At 33.5% G+C, this 20,273-nt stretch overlaps 1 protein-coding gene and 2 long non-coding RNA genes across 4 annotated transcripts in view; 2 read left to right on the top strand and 1 right to left on the bottom strand.

Annotated features, from left to right (window-relative positions):
- Positions 1 to 20,273, top strand: part of LOC140434367 (uncharacterized) — a 1,119,986-nt gene that overhangs the window by 224,839 nt on the left and 874,874 nt on the right. The window lies entirely within an intron of this gene.
- Positions 1 to 20,273, top strand: part of abd-A (abdominal A) — a 228,070-nt gene that overhangs the window by 146,921 nt on the left and 60,876 nt on the right. The window lies entirely within an intron of this gene.
- Positions 17,663 to 20,273, bottom strand: part of LOC140434368 (uncharacterized) — a 237,591-nt gene continuing 234,980 nt past the window's right edge. The window contains exon 3 of the long non-coding RNA XR_011950049.1: positions 17,663 to 17,774. This is a non-coding gene — a long non-coding RNA (uncharacterized lncRNA). The remainder of the gene's footprint in view (positions 17,775 to 20,273) is intronic.

The raw sequence follows: 20,273 nt of genomic DNA on the forward strand, positions 1-20,273 counted from the left end.
CCGAGCCAAGCAAGCAAGAAACTAAAATGAATGGTCCTTATTTATCAGCGCCCTTAATGTTCCGAACATGGGAGTAATAAATAGACATTTTGTTCCTCGGAAATCGATACGGGGAGATAGGTTGAAATGTTTTACTAGCGGAATCGCTGCCTGGAGCATCGTAAACGTTGGGAATTCTTTGTTTCGTAGCGGGATCCATAGATACAAATCCCCTATTTGCTACCTCCACAATTTCTACTTCCGAATCCGGTATTGTTCTAACTGCTGCACAACTTTACCGATTTGACGCCGTGATCAAACATATACCTCGATCGGACGATTACGACGAATGCCACGTTTAAATGCTCAGGATTGTCTTAACTGTGAAACGAGTGTTCGAAAACGTTTAGAATAAATTGTACTGTTTATCTCAACTTACCACTGCAGGCTTATATTTTTTATTTTATCCTTAAACAGTTTTAATTAATATATAATGTTTTGTTTAATATCAATTTGAAATTGTTAATAAATTACCAACATTACTTGGCAAAATTATTATATAGTTTTAACAGGCTGAGTGCCAAGTCAAAAAATTAAGAAATTTTGACTTCTAAAAATGTATTGTTTTCTGAATTTTTAATACCGCTAGACAGACATATCTAAAACAAATAATATCGGTATTTTTTGTTGTGGTGATTTCTAATAATTTTTTTCCGTTTTTATTCTAAGCATACACCGGTGTCTCCTGCAGCATTAGGTAGAATGTTTGCCAGTTGTCAATTTTGCAAAATTACCTTCACAAAATACGAAGATTGATCAACTTTGTATACGTTTGGTGAAGAATTTTGCACAGGGCCGCCGCTAAGGTATTGGCCGCCCGTGTGCAACTTAATATTTTGCCGCCCCTCTTCCAACACTTTAGACATACATACTATTATTTAAAGAAATGTGCAGAAGATGCATAATATAACAATAATAATTTGTAAATAGATAAATACTTACTTGAACATTTAGACTAATCTCTATGATCCAACGTCCATATATTATCCTAATGTATATCCTATGTATCTCCTAATATCCTAATATCCCATCCTAATATCCTAATTTAAACGTCCTTTATCCTAATTTGATAACCATGATCCAACGTCCAGAATGTGTATATCCTAATATCCTAATTTAAACATCCATTTAATTAAAATAAACCGTGAATAGAAACATAAACACATAAAAAAACGCACTTTTCGGGCTTTCGTCTGGGAAAACTTTTTGACAATATCTTTAATGTCCAATGTCGCATACACTTCATGTTCTATAGATAACATTGCTAAAGCAGAAAGTCTATCTTGCTTCATTGAGGATCGCAAATATGTAGTTTTTAATAATCTTTAGTTTTGAAAACGACCGCTCACCCGTAGCTACAGTAACAGGTAGAGTTAGGAATATACGCACTATTATAGTTAAGTTGGGAAATATTGATACAAGATTATTTTCGTAAATATATTCAAGAATATCACTAGGATTTTTTCTGCGGAAAAAATGGTTGAATAGCTTTAATTTCTTCATATAAATCGGTTGCACTAATGTCACTATCTGAGCTGTTTATGTCTGTAAGGGCTTGATTCACTTTCTCACAATTGGTTTTAAGTTCATCATCGTTTTAAACTTTGGTTATGCCATATATTACACTAGGAATGTCTGTATGCTGTTGAAGTAATTGGAACCGTTCTTCAATTGCTTTTATGGCAACCAAAATCTTAAAATAAAAATTTATTTTAAATGACAATTCCGGAGATAATATAGGTTCATCAGCTCCTTCATACTCAAAATGCACCTTCTTCAATTCATCGAATTCTCAACTAAGACTGAACGGAAGACATAATAACCCATCTATAAACATAACCATAGAAACAATATTATAACAGAAACTTTACAACCACTTGCCTAAATTCTTGTAAAGTATCTACGTGTGAAATCCCAAATAACTGAAGTCCAAAAGCCGCCAGCTGCTTTGAATTAAAAAGTATTCACGAAACTGCTTTAAGACCGTACCTGCAAAAGGGCGGCAGTTCATACAATAACTAATATTTTCTGACATTTTTTTTAGACTAGGATGAAAAAAAGAAGTATACATGATAAATGAAACGCATTTGAGTATTATCACGTACTGAATAATTATTATTGTTTGGAATATTAGAGTTGACAGAATTATCTGATTTAATTATTTTAATTTATTTTCGTTTTAAAAAAGTATCATAATCAGTGGACTGCTTTTGGCCGCCCCTATTGTTGGCGATGCACACTTGCCACACATGGTAGCGGCTGCCCTGATTTTGCATCTATCGAATACTCGTATAGTTTCCATCTCAGTGCCGCTTGCTTTTAAACTCGGGCCAGAGGCCCTCGTGTTTGTAAGACAGTCGCCCTCGGGCATAAACATCTACTTCATGCCCTTGGTACTTAAATAACTATAATGTCAACAGTTTAATACGCTAAAGTATAAAAAAATGATACTAAGAGATTTAAAAATTTAAAATGTTAAAAATACAAGATATAAAATGATAAAATCTGAATATTTTTTAGAAAGTTCAGTGTTTTTTGAGATAAGAATTTATAATTACAAAGTTTTTTAATTTTGGAAAAAATTATATCAAAGAAAACGATAAATAATAAATAGGGTTAAAAAGACAGAATTTTTGCTTTGTATCATCGCCATGTTTTAATGGAAAGTATTAGGTAAAAAGATTAAATGTAAAGTTGAAGCTTATATCTCATACGTGTAAAAGTATGATTGTAATGTCATATTGAACATTTTTACTATTTTGTAATTTTGGTATTTTATAAAATTTCAATATTATTAATAAAAATTAAAAAAAGGTGTTATATGAAATTAAATATATATAATTATTTTATTAATTTAATCCATAAATAATAATATTTAAGTGATAATCACCATTCGAGTAAGGGGGAGAGGGAATAAAAAACGTTATTTGTCGCATTTTGCTTAAAAGTTAAAAAAAAATAGATAAAAAATTCTTTATTCACATGCAGCTGAGATTATGTGCTACAAACATGGAAAAATATAAAAAAAGAGTGGTATTTTGAACATATTCTGAAAATACCTAACCTGATTCCGCTAGTAAAAATAACAAAAAAATATAACAAAAATCGTTATTTATGCATGACATGCAGTTAAGGATATGTGCTAAAAATATGGGGGGAAACACCAAAAAATGGGTTTTTTAGAATTATGAGGATGTTCCGAAGAGAAAATGGCAAATCTTACCCCGTCATTTAAAAGAACAGAAAAAATACAAGAAAAATTTTTTTTCAAATGTTTGCTAAAAATTACCTACGTAAGCTAAAATTATTTTATTTTCGAAAAAACACATTTTTTGAGATAAGGGTCTACCTAGCGAGCTAAATATTTGACTAAAGAGGCTTCTAAATATATAAATATACATTTTAGTGCTCAATCCCAAATAAGAATCCAGCAGAGTCCAGATTTTACCATATTATCCCGCTATAACCCTTAAAATATATTGTAAACATTCTGCATACTTTTAATATTTGTATTCATTCTGATGCTTAAAATGATATGAATAACTATACTAAAGATTATTGCATATTCCAGCAGGCAAGTGAATATACATTTTTTTTCGCTTGTAAGTGGATTTTGCACCATATTTACTATAAGTTTTGAGCTAATTTCTCTTTTAAGCAGTCTAAAAATAACGTTTCGGAGTATTTCAATAATATAGAACAATTTAAGCAAAATATTCTTGACTTTAGTTATATAGTTGTGGAGGACCATAACAATAATTTGAAGGATCTCATCAAAATACCAACTTCCATAATGAAATTTCCCAGTTTCCACGAAGCGACTAACTTCTCAACTAACGGCCTCCACTAATTAAATATTTGATTCGATATAACAGGCTTAGCATGTCCGTATCCATTTAATGCAGAATTGCACTTCTCATTAGAATGCAAAACAGCGGCACAATATGAAAGCGCATACATATTCGGGAGTGCGGTTGGTGGTGCTGTGGGACACATAGCCTAGCATATCCCATCCCAATAGGCCGTCACGAGCCGAGCAAATGAAGATAACGCCTCATTACCCCGAAAATGCGCAATGTTGCAGATCTCTACCATACAAACGTTGCATCGGCGACCAGGGATGCACCGACGTAATCAAATGCAGGGACGTCCTGAAAAAGGAGCCACCATGCTTGTACAGACTATTCGGAGTTTAATAAAAACAAAATCGAATATTCTTATATTGATTGATTTTTCTGCAATATATTTTCTGATTAAAGGATATTATATATTATGTATTCTTCTGGTACGAAACCCAAACATCAATTTTTTTAGATTAAATCGTCAGTTGTTAGAATTTATCTGTGAGATAAGTAAATTCTAAATAGTTCTTTAATGTTTATGTTCATATCGAAATAATAAAGGCCGTTAGTTACCTTTTTTTTAACTACAGTAAAAAAACACATGAAACTGGTTAGCTTCGTAAAAACTGTTTAGTTTCCTTTAGTAATTACATTACGGTCGCGTTAATCCGAACCCAAGGTCGTCCGAACGACGCGGTAGTCCCAACGGGCTCGCGCGACTCCTTCCTGTCTCCCCCACGATTGAATCGACATGAATCAACATGACAAACATCGGTTTTTACTTTACTTACCCACCTACATATTATTTAGTTGTGTTAGTGACTTTGACTATCGAACAAAAGACCAAACTTCTCAAGTTACAGCAAGGAACTAGCTACAGTTTCATTTCAAAACAGTTCGGTATTGCCAAATCTACCATTACGGACATTAAGAAGAACAAAAAAGATCGAAAATTTCGTCAGTGAAACGAGTAGAGGAAAACCATCAAACCACCCGAATATTCGAAGGTAGAAAGTGCGTTGTTCATGTGGTTCCTACAACAGCGGAGAAAGCATGTTACGGTAGGTGGCGAAATGTTGTGTGAAAAAGCCCATCATCTCCATCTTGAAATGTCACTAAATCATCAAGCTTTTAGCGCATATAAGGGCTGGTTGGACAACTTCAAACGACGTCACGGAGTTAGACACCTCAAAATTACGGCATTTGAAAAACATGTTAATTAAAAACAATTTGACACCTGAGGAAATTTACAATGCAGATTAAAGTGGGTTATTTTGGCACATGTTTTAAGACCATACATTGGTGTCATCTCAAGAAAAGAACGCTCCTGGCAAAAAAATATGAAAGAAAGAATCACCTTTATGCCTTGTACAAATGCTTAAGGGACTCACAAACTTCGTTTGCTTGTTGTTAGGACGGCTAACAAGCCTCGTGCATTCAAATCTGTAGGTGTGAACCTCCCTCAGGAGGCAGTGTTGCTGCTGGAGAACCGCCATGGTCATCCATCCGCTGATGAACTTCGTAGTGAAGATGGTAAAATTTTTGCCATATTCTTACCACCCAACACGACAGCTATGATTCAACCAATAAACCAGAATTTTGGCCAGAACACAAAACTGCGCTATCGAAAAGTTTTACTCTCCAAAATTCTTGCTGACAACCAAAGTGGAACTGATCTGGTAGTAGCTTTGAAGAAAGCTCATATCAAGGACGTCGTTTTTAATTTGGCAAATTGTTGGTCATCCATTTTACAACGTTTGATTCAACTTTCTTGGAAAAACTTTACCCCAAACTTAGTGGCTGTGAAACAACTCTACATCCAACGAAAAAGACATCATTTTAAGCCCCCTTGTCGCTCAGCTGGCTCAAGATAACACGACAATAATAATAAGTTAATCTGAGGTTCGAGAATGGGCATCAGGTGGCTGTGACAAAGAAATTGAAACCCAACGAATTCTCATGGGTGAAGAAATTGTAAGGGCCATTCAAAATGAAGAAACGAAAGAGGAGGATGTTGAGGAAAGAGCCCGCTGCTACCTGCCTATATAATTTGGATGTCATCAGAGTTAGTTGAGAAAAAGCTATTACCAAAGCCGGTCGCAAAATTTCGTAAGCTGAAATCGCTAGCTCGCAAAATACTCGTTTCTTATTAATATATTATATTTGTAACTAAGTAGTTCGCATCACATTATTATTCATAAATATTATCAAGCCAATCATTTACAGTAATAAGTGTTTCCTAAAACCGCAGTTATAATTTTCATATAAACACTTCATTTATCCGAACCAGCAGTGTTGCCAGTAGTTCGCTTTGAACATAGAAACGACATTTCGCTAAGCAATTCTACTTGTAATTATATGTTTTAGTGAAAATAGCCCCAGTGAAAAGTGTAGTGAAATATCCCATATCACAGTGTTTCCGGACAGCTATCAGAAATTGCTATTTAATCTTAACATTAAATATAAGTTAGTGTTTAATATGTTTTTCATTCCAGTATTCGGCTGGTGGTCCTTCGTCCTTCAATTCTTTAAATGAGTTATTGTTCAACCAATAATACCTTTTAGGAAGATCCTCGATCTGACCAAACATCAGTTTTCAAAAAACGTTTTTATATGAATTTTATTAATATTTAATGTAGGGCTAAATTAATGCGAAAAATAAGCAGGAATCATCTCAGAGTCAGCATCATCATAGTTATTAACATCTCAGCAGGTGTGTTGTGGCTTATCATTAAGCTTCAGCATCTCCGATAGTTTTAATGATATTTCTCTACTGGTCAATAATTGTTACATGTACTGCCTCAGTATACTGGTTGTTGAAAATTTCTTTTTCGTAATATCTGCCCATAGCTGTGGATATCGGCCGCGTTGGTGTTGACTCTAAGGCCTACCTTGGACCACCAACCGCTCCATTTTGTGATCACTTCGATGGATATGACCAAAGAACTTTACAATTCTGGAGTAAACAGTACTAGAGAGACATTGATTGGGTTTAATTTCATCTAGAACTGAGACATTGATGTGGCGGCGAGCCGTCCATGAAATTTGAAGTAGTCGTCTCCATTTCCACATTTCAAAAGCGTTTGTGCGTCGTCTATCTGATTCCTTGACTGTCCATGTCTCGCATGCATAGTAAAATATGAAAACAATCAGAGGTAAAACGAGTTTCTTTTTGTTTGTCGTAGTAATGTGACGATCGCCCCAGACCCCGTTTAGTTCAGTCAGTGCTGCTCTCGTTAGTTGTATGCGTCTTTGAATTTCTTAGGGCTTCAAGATATAGTATCGAGGAGACTACCTCGCACACTGCAATACTTCGTCTTTCAGGAAAGTTTTGTTGGCGATCAATAACTATGATTTTGGTTTTGTTGTATTTTACCATGAGTCTAAACTTAGCACTTCCTACCTCGAGGTTTTTAATAAGTTAGTAATTTCTTCTGGAGTAGAGGCTGGAAGTGTAGTGTCATCAGCGAAACGAAGTTTCTCAGCCATCCAAAAGCTCGGCGCATTATAAACTCGTATAAGTGTTAAATAATAAAGGAGATAAACGTATCCCTTCTCCAAAGTGCATTTGTCATATAGGCATCTATCCATTCGAATATATGCCAGGTTATCTTGATATAGTTTGCTAATAATGTTAGTCATGTGTTTGGATATTCCCATTGTCCTCAGTATGTTTTACAGATTGTCCCATCTAACATTATCAATGGCCTTTGTACAGTCAACAAAGCATATAATTATCGGGATCTAATATTTTCAGGTTTTTTAATGATGTTTCTTACAGTAAGAATTTGTTTGCTAGTACCTCTGCCCTTCACAAATCCAGCCAGCTCAGGTGCTATTTGCCAACTTGTGAATTTTTCTAGATGATGATGCAAAATATAGAGGATCACTTTACTGGAGTGTAATATTAGAGCTAGTAGTATATAGTTGTTACAATTATGTGTTGGATCTTTCTTATGTAGAAGTATGATTATGGTATTTCTCCATCTTCAGGCCAGACGCTAGCTCAAAACTACTAAGTCCATGCTTACACAAGGGAGAATCGAAAATCCTGGGCTTATTATAAAAGAATGTTATGATTACAATAAACATGTGTTATAAAGTGCCCAAATTCGAAATTACAACAGCATTTTGAAAGTGTTTTATTACTTATTGGAAAGCCTTTTTTAATTTTTAATATCGCATACGGGATTCCTGAGTGCGGGCCTGCAAATCAAAGCGAACGAGACAGAAATAGTCAAACACGACGTAGTAATTGGATCGACCATAGAGAACGGGCATCTCTATGGAGATGATATGGATAGTTTATACTGCATCCTGTATGCAAGAGCCCATTTCGCCAGTTCAGAATGTTCAAACAGCCGAGTTTAATTGGCATGCGCGCAATTCAGACCATGAATGCAGCTACTGAGTTTTCGCAATATCAGTAATTCCGTTGTTTACCGTTGTTTATGAAAATCGTTCGCAGGGGCAGACGAGGCGGCAGGCGGTGCTTTTCAGTTAAAAATACTGGTTTTCGATGTGGGTTAATCATCTCATATTACAGTGTTACTACTATATTATATGATCGAAATTTCGGTCTTGAAAGTTGAAAATATAATAATATGCTTGAAAATACTTGTCTAGAATGTATATCTTAGAATGTATAAGTGCTATTCACAAAGAATATGAAATTTTCCTGTTTCTTATTTGATCACTTTAAAGAATCGCTCTGCGAATATTTAAAGGAAAATCTATTATCTTCATTGTCTGCCTTATTCATTACATTTTTGCATACATATGACAGGCATTCTACATTATGTTTCTATCTTGGATCATACCTATATTAATCCCATTTACAAAACGGTTTTGTTTAACGGTCTTTAATCATTGGGTTAGTAATAATTCTGCTTTGAACGTGCTATAACCATCGTAAGCTATCATTTTCTATTTTGGCATGACACTTACACTTTCTCTAATAAACGAATTCTTAATTTTATTTTTTTCTGGTCATTCCACTCCAATTAATCTAAGCATTCTTTCATTTCTGCATCACTCATTCACTGTGTTTCTTTTTAGCTATTCATCAATAAAAGAAAATGATACAGTAGAGGTGTCACCACTAACGGGACGGAAAATTATTGCGAAAAGGAAAATATGTAAAAAAAATTACATTAATGGTTGTAAGTTGATAAAAGCTACATTTTAAAATTATTTTAAAATATACAGGGTGTCACAATAAATTGCGGCGTATCAAAGTTATATTTTTTCTTATGGGAGACCTGCAGCGTATCAAAGTTATGTTTTTTCTTATGGGAGACCCTGTATTTTATTTCATCTTCTAATTATCTGCAAGAAATAAGATATAGTTTCATTATGGTTTTCTGTCTAAGTAGAGAGTATTCTGAGTTACGTCGACTTTTCTTAAGTTTTAAAAAGAAGACTCGTTCTTAACGTATTGAAGCAATTATAACAAATTTACTATTACTACTACATTACTAAACATCTCTTGTTCTGTTGTTGTTGTACTCAACACAGTACAGGGTGTTCAAAATTTACAATTTCATTATTGGATTATTCAATGTGTAATAGGGGGATTATTTAAAATGAAACACCTTGTATATTAATCAATCCTAATATAAAAAATATAAAAAAGCTCCCTCTTTTGAATGGTATAAGGATGTTCTATACCTAGGTGTCATTTATAATTTAGAAATTATTAATTTGATAATTAGAAAAAATTATGTAGATGTAGATAATTATTGTCATTGTATGATATTACGGTCTGGTAATTTCCAAAAATATAAAAATTAGTGTAATATCCTTAAATTTAATTTTTCCTAAAATTGAAGAGTTACGCTACCTACCAAAGACTCAAAATGGTACTTTTTATTGAAAAATGTTTGGAAAACTGTCTCTTAGCTTCTAAAGTTTACGCTCAGTTATATCCTGATACAAAGCAACCAAAAAAAGGAAGTTTTTGAGAGATTGCTCAATAAATTCCTTGCTCCTTTTAATTTTGAATACGAAAAGGAAAAAAATAAATTTCCCATTGTTGCACCTCAATCTCATCTCTCCCATCTTTTCTGGGAAGGCCTACTGATCTTTTACCGTCTGGTCTGTCAAAAAACACTGTCTTTAGCACTATGTCTTCCTCCAAAAACCCAAATACTAGCACTAGAAAAAGTTTTGGCTGAATTAGAAATCAGTCAAACGAGTGTGTGTAGAATACTTAAGACAAACTACCATCATCCGTATCACACTCAACTACACTAATATTTGATAGAACAGGATTGTGGTAAACGTTTTAATTTTTGATTATGGACTTAAGATAAAATTGTAGAAGATCCTGATTTTTTTTAAAATGTATTGTTTATAGACGAATTTACTTTTCACAATAATGGTTTAGTAAATAGACATAATTTTCATTATTATAATACATAACCAAACATTTATTTCGTACTGTTGATCGCCAGTACCGATGAATTGTTAACGTTTGGAGCAGCATTATAGGCGTGTACGTTATCCACCCTTATTTTTTTGACGGAAATCGCAATGGAATATATTTTTAAATATCTTGGATCCTTTAAAACCTTCCATTTAGCGCCCAAAAAAAATGTGGCTTCAATTGGTCGGACCTCCTACTTATTTTTCACGTGATGTTAGGAACTGTATTATAAGAAAATTTAGAAATAAATGGATAAGTAAGGGCGGTCCATATAATTAGCCACCTAGGTCACCAGGATTGACCAAGATAGATTTCTTGAAATCGGGTTAAATTTTAAATATTATATATAATACACCCCCCTACTACTCCAGATGATATGCACTTACGAATTTCGAACGCTTTTGTCTCTGTAACACCAAATCTGATAAATAATGTAAGTAAATCATTTAAAGATATAATTGTTTGTTGTATTGCGCAAGTTGGCAAGCATTTTTAACATCTGTTACATAACTGATCATTTTTTACTTATAGTAAGTTCTTTTTCCTCTTATTCTTTTTATGTAGACATGTCTGTTTTTCAATGTGCCTCCAGTAAGTTATCGTTTTCGTGGTCTTCCTACTGATCGTCTTCCTATTGGGGAACCGTCTCTTGCCTTCTTTACTACTCTATTTGTTCCCATTCGGCCCAGTTCTTGATGTTCTCCACCTACCATCTAAGTCGTATATCTGTACTTCTAGCTCTGTCCCATAATGTCTTAACATCAATTTTTTTAAGTGTTTTAATCTCTGTTGTTTCTAACTTCCTTTTTGTCCTCTCTGTGTCAGATCTTGTTTCTGCCGCGTATGTCATTATTGGTCTGATGACTGTTTTGTAAATTCTGCCTTTCGTTTCTTTCCCGATATTTTTATTTCTCCATACTGTTTCATTCACGCAGCCTGCTGCTCTGTTTGCTTTATTCACTTGATCTTCCACTTCAGTTTCGAGCTTTCCGTAGCTAGATAATGTGATGCCTAGACTCCATCACTTGATCTATTATCTGACCTTCCAGCTCCAATATCTTAGTAAATTTGTTGTTGTAACAATGCATTTTGTCTTTTTTGGGGTAATTAACATGTTAAATTTTCTGGCGGTTATATTAAATTGGTGCAGTATACGTTGTAAATCGTCTTCACTCTGTTAGAGCAGGATTGCATCGCTTGCATAGCAGATTATTTTTAGTTGTTTTTCTCCCATTTGGTATCCTTTTTCAGTTCTTTATTTTTTATTATTTCATCCATAATCAGGTTGAACAATCGAGAACTCAGGGAATCTCCCTGTCTTATCCCATTGCCAGCTTCAGTATGATCGGTTAGTTCTTCTACTTTTACTTTTATTGTGTTGTTTTGGTGGATATTTTCGATCGTTTTGATTACTCTTAGTGGTATCTCTCTTACGTACAAGGTACAATAAGTAGATAACGTCCTTTAATTTGAGTTTTGAATTTTTTGAAATTGAATTTAACTTAAACTGTTTTGTTAGGTATTTCAACGAAAAAATTGGTATACAAATGAATTGGCAACTAAGAGAATAAATGTTCATTTACACCCACGCTGGTTTCCTTTATAATAACTATGCCATGATGGATTTAAAAATCGAGAGTAACTGATAATATTTTAAAATCTACTTACCGTTTAAGAAAATTGTAAATTACGCAAAAACTATGACACCTAGGTATAGGACACCCGTATACCATTTAAAAAAAAAAGGGGAAAATTTGTTTAATATAATAATTTATTAATATACATGGTGTTCCATTTAAAGTAAGCCACATATTACAAATTGAATAATCCAATAATGGATCTGTAAATTTTGAACATCCTTTAAAGAGTCTTATATTCAATCATGGAATACATTTGTCAAATGTCCAACTATTTAGATATAAGAGAAAATTTAGTATAATTGCTTAAATAACTTGCGAGTGAGAGTCTTCTTTTAAATGTTTACAATTTTAAGCAAAGTCGACATAATACAGAACACTCTGTACTTTAATTTTTGCGGACAATTAGAAAATATAATAAAATGCAGGGTGTCCCATCAGAAAAAATATAACCGTGTTACGCCGCAATTTATTGGGAAACACTGTATATTTAAAAATAATTTCAAAATGTAGCTCAAAATAATGTTTTAAAGTTTTTTTTTTAATCTTTTACCAATTGGTACTGGACTGGAATCTCCCGTCCCGTTAGTGGTGACTCACCCTGTATAGCATACAGCATTTTCGTTCATATCCTGACGTTATTTCGTGCCGAAAATCCGTAAAGCCGTGTAGTGGCGCTACTTCTGTGACGATGGCATCAGCATTTTACTATAGAAGAAAAGTAAAATAAACCCCAGTATACGACTAGAAGATTCGCTTCAATATATCATTGTTCATCATTGACTGATGGCAGCAGAAAGTATTGAATGGGTAAATTGATCATTTGTGACAAATTGAAAAAAGAGCTAACATTAACCTTTAAATTTTAACTGTAAGAAAATGTAACTTTAAAATTTCACTGCAAATTTTTTGCATTACCTTTTGGAATTTCTTTATCCTATAGATAGTAGGGTAACAAAATATAGTGTATGTGTTGTTTTGTTCTGTGTTAGATAAAGTGTGTTCTTATAGAAAACAACAACTTTTATGAATGAGGTCTAGCCTAGATTAGAACCTGCTTTGACCTTCTTGAGTACTTTTATTTTTTTCTGCAATTTTGATTTAATCGTGGTAGGGAAAAAAACTAATTAAAAGTATTTTGCCTTGTTATACAATTACTTTTACCTCCTTTATCGTTTTAATGAAATTTGGGCAAATATAATTTGCAATGGTAAAGACTGATCGTAAAAACACCATTTACAAAGATATATGTGCGTGAAGGGCCACTATTGGATTAAACTCGTGTGAGGAATTGAAATTGGTGCAAGGGCAGAGAAGGCAAGTAGGAGTCGAACAGCGGTCCTCAATAGCGCTGCAAACTTTATATAAATCTTTCTATTTCATTATTTTAAACATTCTGCTTTGTTCTTTTTCAGTGATTTAAGATAATTCACTAAAATGAAAAGAAATTGAGATATTGAATAAAAAAAATGTTTTAGACTTATTAAATTGTTTTATTTGACACTGTAAAATGTTTAAAGTGAAAGTATGTTCAATAAAATATAAGACTAAGAAAAAATGTTTTTTAGTCGAACAGCAGAATTACATACATTCAGTTATATAAAGCCCAAGCTAAATATTATCGTCTAAAAGTGTAAACTAGTCTAACAAAGATAATACCTACTACGATATATATTTTTTTGCACATTTTGATGATTTGTTTTACCCTCCTACATAGCGCAATCATCAAAGATCTGATGTTCCACATAAAAGTTTGGATTGCCATTGATTCTAACAGGGTCTTTATGGAACTTTTCTATTAAAACAGAATCTCACCAGGTACTCGCTCTTGACTGAATATACACACTAAACAAAAAGAAGAAGAGAGAAAAAAGGTTATCAGATAGGTGTGTATACTGACATCATAGATCATGAAGTAGTCGGTACAACGGTTCTATTGTAGATCTATATTTTGTCAATATCTGCTGTCGCTGTGCTTTATCTATGCTTCTTGTCTATCTCGTCCTATCTCGACACATTTCTTGATGTCCACAAGGAAACTAAGTTCCTGTAGCTGGCTGTATACCATGTATCACAAAAAATTTATTAAAATCTTTTATAAAAGATATATATTAAAAAACAAAGAAAAAGAACTTACAAGAAGTTCAAAGATCAAAATCTATAAATCCATCGTCAGACCTGTAATAACATACGGATGCGACACGTAGACCATGACCAAAGCAAACGAAGAAAAGCTCAGACGCTTTGAACTAAAAATATTTAGAAAAATTTTCAGACCTAATATCTAATTAAAAGCACTCTACAATGACGCCGATATTGTACAAGAAATTAAATTACAGCAACTAAGATGGGCAGGCCACGTGCACAGACTGCATAACGATAGACTTGTAAAACTGGTATGGGAAGAGATTCCCACAGGCAAAAGACCACTCGGACGTCCCAGAATGCGATGGAGAGATAACATCCAAGCAGATCTCCGGAAAATGAACATTCCATTTGACCCTAGGTTGATGAAAGACCGAACAAATTGGAAAAAAGTTGTACAGTCAGCCAAGACCCACCCAGGGTTGTAGCGCTACGTGATGATGATGATGATATATTAAAAAACCCAATCGGGCTATATCAAAAAGGTTTTCGGGTTTTACATTATTAGAGTTCTTATATGTTAAGATGTTAGAGTTACCATATTTCTTAATGCGTGTTTTTCGTGCTCATGACTTTTTTGAAGTTAGTTTTTCAGTCTTTTTGTGGTCGTTCTTACTTTCTTTACTCGAGAGGCTTCCAACTACACACCGCTATCGGTAGTCACTTTTTCTCAATTCGAACCATTGTTTTTCCAGGTCCTCTATAACTGTCTCTGATGCCCAGATGATTTGGTAGTTCTTTTCCGTAGGTTTTATGCGTTTGTTTCTATGTTTATATCGTCTAGATATTCTGCATGATCTTAGCCATATATGTTTATCTCTATAGTGCTCTTCTTTTTGTCGTATTGTCGTACATTTGTATCGTAAATGTTTATATTTCTTCTTTGTATTATCTCCTTGTAAACCCACATACTATTTAACCTGCTTTCCGATAAATATGATATTCTCTCCTTGATTTCCTATCTACCCGTTTCTTTTTTTCTCCTTTAGCTGTCTTTCCGCGTATTTTAAGTTGTCCTTGTCCTTCGCAAAAATAAACTTGTCATCCGCGAATTTTAGTGCATAAATATCGGTAGTTATTTAATAATATCTGCATAACATGATATTTTTGCCTTCCAGTTATTAGTGGCTATTCTATATAAATTTTGAATAATGTTGGATATGTTGATCCCGGTTAGAGGGATTTATTTTAACAGGCCTCTGTGATAATTTTATTTTGTATATTATTTGGAATTATAATCACCGTATTATTTATACTTATCACTTTTATTGCTTCTCATAGTTTTATTACCGATACATTATCATAAGCTTTCTGTAGGTCTATAAATATTAGGTGGAGGATTCGACCTGTATTTACTTTCTTTTTAATTATTTGTTAAAGTGAATAGATGATCCACACACATCATTCTGCTCTAAACCCACATTGCTCTTCCGCTTTTAGTATCTTCCACCCACCTTCAATTATTTCTCTTATAATTTTTTGCGTAAAAGATTTTACGCTGCAAACATTACAATAATATTAACAGATCGAAATTCAAATACATCTTTTTTCGACCCGACTAAAGCAATTATTATTTTTATTGGGAATAAGCCACACTTTAGGTTTATTTTCGAAGTGGAAATCGAAACATCAAAAATAAACATATGTGAACTTATATTGTGGCTTATTCCCAATAAAAATAGTAATTGAATTAAGATGCCACAAGAAAATAGCTTCAGAACAGTATGTTAAACATTGGTTACTTACTCATCGAATAATCTCCAATCTCCCTTTTTGTTGATTGATGTTAAACACCCTATTTTCCATTCTTGTGGGGTTTTAATCATATAAATACATCTGTGAAGTAGCTCGGTATTTGAATAGAAGATATACAAAAACATTAAATAAATAGAGACTTTCTATTTTAATTTTTGGAAAGTTACTGTCTTAGCAACTCAACATTTGGAAATGGGCACTATATAACTATTTTGTAATTAACTAATAAAAACGGTCTATTTTTATTAATTCATATAATCATTGAATCTTTGACATATTCAGAATGTTTGGGACCGCTGAACGCCGGGCCAAAAAAGTAAGGCATCGTTCGAGATGGGATGAAGGAAGTGATAACTATAAAGTAACGGTGGGACGGAAATGAGAAGTGCGAAGATAGGTGGAATAGCAAGGTCGAGCACGCCATCTAGAATGTACGTTTGCACATTTTATGGTGCTCTTGATTAGTAAGGAGGATGGATTTTGGGATCGTCTGCCATACGTGGGACATGAAATTCTTTTTTCGATGGAATTTCGGAATTTAAGGCCTTATCATATCTTCATAAATTACAAGGAGACGATTTACCGACAGTCAGATTCAAATCTCAATATTTTCTACACGTATCCAAATATATTATCGTTTATTGGATACAATAATATTATAATAAAATATTTGTAGTTCTTTTTTAAAATTACCCTATGTAAAACGCTGTGTAAAAGCTATTTTAAAATAGCTTTTACACAGCGGACTGCTGCTGAAAGTCTTTAGAAAAAGAATAAAATAATGCTACTTACTATATAAAGGGTACCAGTATAAATATAAAAAGGGTACCAGTAAAAGCAGTCCACCCTTATATTTGGAACTATTAGAGTTTATAAAAATGCTGAAACAAATCGATTTTTATTCCAAAGAGGATAGTCAATAGTGGCAAACAAAAGTTGTAGAACTGAATCATAAATACAAAACAAACTATATCAACGATAAATCTGTTATGTTTAGTAAAATTAGAGAATAAATCAAGACTTAGGGGACAAGGGGAAGACAAGGAATGTCACCTCAAAGTTGAATTTGAGAAAATTGAAGTTTAATATTTGAAATTGTGTAACTCATTATTTTAAAGGGACATGCGATCTATTTTTAACTCTTTATTGTTAGTCTATTTCTTAATGAGGTTAAATAATAAAAAGGTATTTATTTTACTTGTAGCTACCTCAATATGTCTTCTTCTTTATGTGCCGTCTTCTACCGAAGGTTGGCGACCATCAAACGATAGGTTTATCTGATTTGTGCCGCATGTATTATGTTCGTAGCTTCTGGTATTTGAAACTATTCTCTCAAGTTTCTCAGCCAGGATTTCTTCTTTCTGCCCAAACCTCTTCTACCTTCAATCTTGCCTTCCACGATAAGCTGTAGCAGACTGTACTTATCATTACGGAACACAAGGCCCAGGTATGACGCTTTCGTCCTTTTAACAGTTGTTAACAATTCAACCTCTTTACCGATTCGTCTTAATACCTCTGTGTTATATACTGCCACATTTCTAGAGCCCCTAACTTCTTTATAGTTGCTGCTGTTAACGTCCACCCTTCAACTCCGTAAAGTAGCGTAGAGAGTACGTAGCATTTCGTGGCGCGCCATCGGAGGTTAACGCTTTGGCGGTTACTTAAGAGCTTTCTCATGTACTTTAGAAAAAAATGAGTATTATATCGTGAAAAACAAGGTATACCATGACATTCCTTGTTTTTGCTAATTGTAGAAATAAAAGATGTTCGTGTTACTTAAAGGTATTTTATATTTAAATATAATTGGAAAGGTGAATCGTAAAAATTATTGCTCGTAAGGAAAGCTTTCGTAGAAATGTCTCGCGTCAACTCCACAGAATTTTTTCAGAACTTGTAGTTAAAACTTTTCTTTAGATATCTTCACCAAACCTGCAAGGAAAAATATTCTTTAAAATAAAATAACATTTTAAAATATAAATAAAATATGAAATATGTAAAAAAAAACTATGATGATACGCTTTATTTGGTAGGTAAGGTAGGCATCGAGAAAGTTTGCCCAGTCTCTAACGATAGATGATCCTCTTCCGCTTTGACTACTTGGAACGGTTTTGGCTTCATTTGGGCATTACGTAACAACTCATAAATCTCCCGTGAAGTTTCCATCCTGGTCTTTAGCTTTACCAAACCAAAATTTTTATCGCATTCCATATAGGAATGGCCCCTAATAGGAAATGTTATTGGTTTGAATATACTCAACTTTTACCTTAGTAGTGCCGTGGATTGAAGAACATGCTTTGAAACAAACAGGTATCTCTTGTATTTGAACATCTCTCAAAACTCTAAACATTTATGGAAAGGAGCAATCGTGATGTTAAGCTGTCTCGGTATTGGGCTGCCTAGAACGTCTTTGTGCGATCATTTTGATTGAGATTAGACCTACGATATGGGAGTTCTGTTTGTCACTTGAATCTAGAGCATTAAAATCATGCAGCAGTTTAATTATTACGCTTTCGGTCACATTGTCATAACATTTTAAATGCTTACAATTACAGCTGTCGCCGCTCTCATGATTTGTAGACGAAGCATTCGCATGATATCAGACATTTGTCTTTTAGATTCTTCCTTTTGTTTTAGTGATTCCACGCCTTTATCAGGACTTGACATTTTCAACACCTAATTACTTTACTAATCACAGTAAATAAGCCACACAATTCAAACTAATACGACACACAATAACCTCTAAACAACAAAAGCCAGAAAGAATAACAAAACAAAAACACGTGCCTCGTACAGGCTGCGCTGTGCCCGAGATTGACATTCCTTGTTACTTGCAATTCCGTTCGGACATTCCTGGTTTTTAGGAAGTATAATAAAAGTTTATGGTCAGCTTTCAACTGGCATCGCTTGTTATTGCCTACCTATATTTTGTGCATCACAAACTTTGCTAGTTTCTCCTTCAGATGGCATTATTATTTCGATTAAAGATATAACCAATCTTTGATATAACTGTATATTCCTTGTTTTTCACCCGTGGTTTTCAAACGAAACCAAAATAAAAAGGGTAGACAGGCAAAAAGAGGTTAATATACGAGACGTATACTCAAATTTTTGTACATAGACATCTAGTGAAAGTTACTTGACTTTTTAATATGATTTTCATAAATTTTGACATTTTTTATGGTAAACAACACCGATAGATTAAAAATATATCGCGTGGTTTAGCAGCAACAATTTTTTAAAACAATCAATTTGTTAACCAAACAACGAGTCGATCGACTTCGTCCTGTTTTTCGTGAAAAATCAGTAGGCCCATCAACTACTGTTCATACATGGTTTAAAGAAATCAATGGTGGCAGCTCAAATTTGGTATGGAACATCCCAAATGGGGATAAAACATGGATATATTGCTAGGAGACCGAAACGAAAAACCAATCAACAGTATGGATGTTTCAAGACGAGCCAGGGTCAACAAAAGTAATCCGCATTGGTAATGATGACAAACCAATGGTCGCGAATATTTTTTTTTTTTATATAAAAAGAGGCAAGTTGTCACGATTTCGTTAGAGAATGATAGAACCGTCAATGCTGAATTGTATACAACCATTGGTTTGTCAAAAATGATGATGATATCTGTAAAACCAACCAAAATCGTCGCACTCTTTTGTATCTGACACGGCTTATTATAACATCCAAGTATTTGAAGGTGAAACATCTATTTAGTGGATCATCCTACATATAGTCTTGATTTGGCACCGTGCGATTTTTTTCCGTTCCCAAGAATAAAAAACCAACTACGTGATAAACGTTTTAAGAAGCATACAAAAAAGCTCATTATCTTAAAGCTCAACATCTATTTCGGATTGGCATAAATGCTACGACAATTGATTTGTCCAAATGTAAAAGCGTATTGATCTTAAAGGCAAATACTTTGGAAGTCCATAAATCAGATTTCAACAATATGTTTTCATTCTGATATTGGGGCAAAACTTATACACCTCATAATTAACGAAATATAATAAAGAAGCAGAAAGTAAGAATGTAAAAAAACTGGAAATATTGGATAGAGGACAAAAACAAATTGTAGGTAAAAAGCTAAAAAAAAATACAAACTAAGAGGTACGAGTCTCTCGAGTATCTCGAAATCGGAGAAATACGGTATCTCGAGACAATGGCAGCTTTTAATGTTAAAGGTGTCAGCTATTTTTACTAAAATTTCATCTATCGCATTCCATACATGAATCATATTTAGAATTCTAATAATCTACATATTTTGGATGATGTAAAAGGTTAAAGTTAACTATGCTAAAGTTAACTTTAGCATAGCTTAACGTAGAACTTTTTCACCTGCCCACGGTTTAATGCTCTGGGTAAACTGGAAAATATTCTCAAAGTATATTCCAATTATATTTCGCAGACATTCCTAACGAA

Source organism: Diabrotica undecimpunctata, chromosome 2, assembly GCF_040954645.1.
Source record: "Diabrotica undecimpunctata isolate CICGRU chromosome 2, icDiaUnde3, whole genome shotgun sequence".
NCBI classification, from domain to species: Eukaryota; Metazoa; Arthropoda; class Insecta; order Coleoptera; family Chrysomelidae; genus Diabrotica; species Diabrotica undecimpunctata.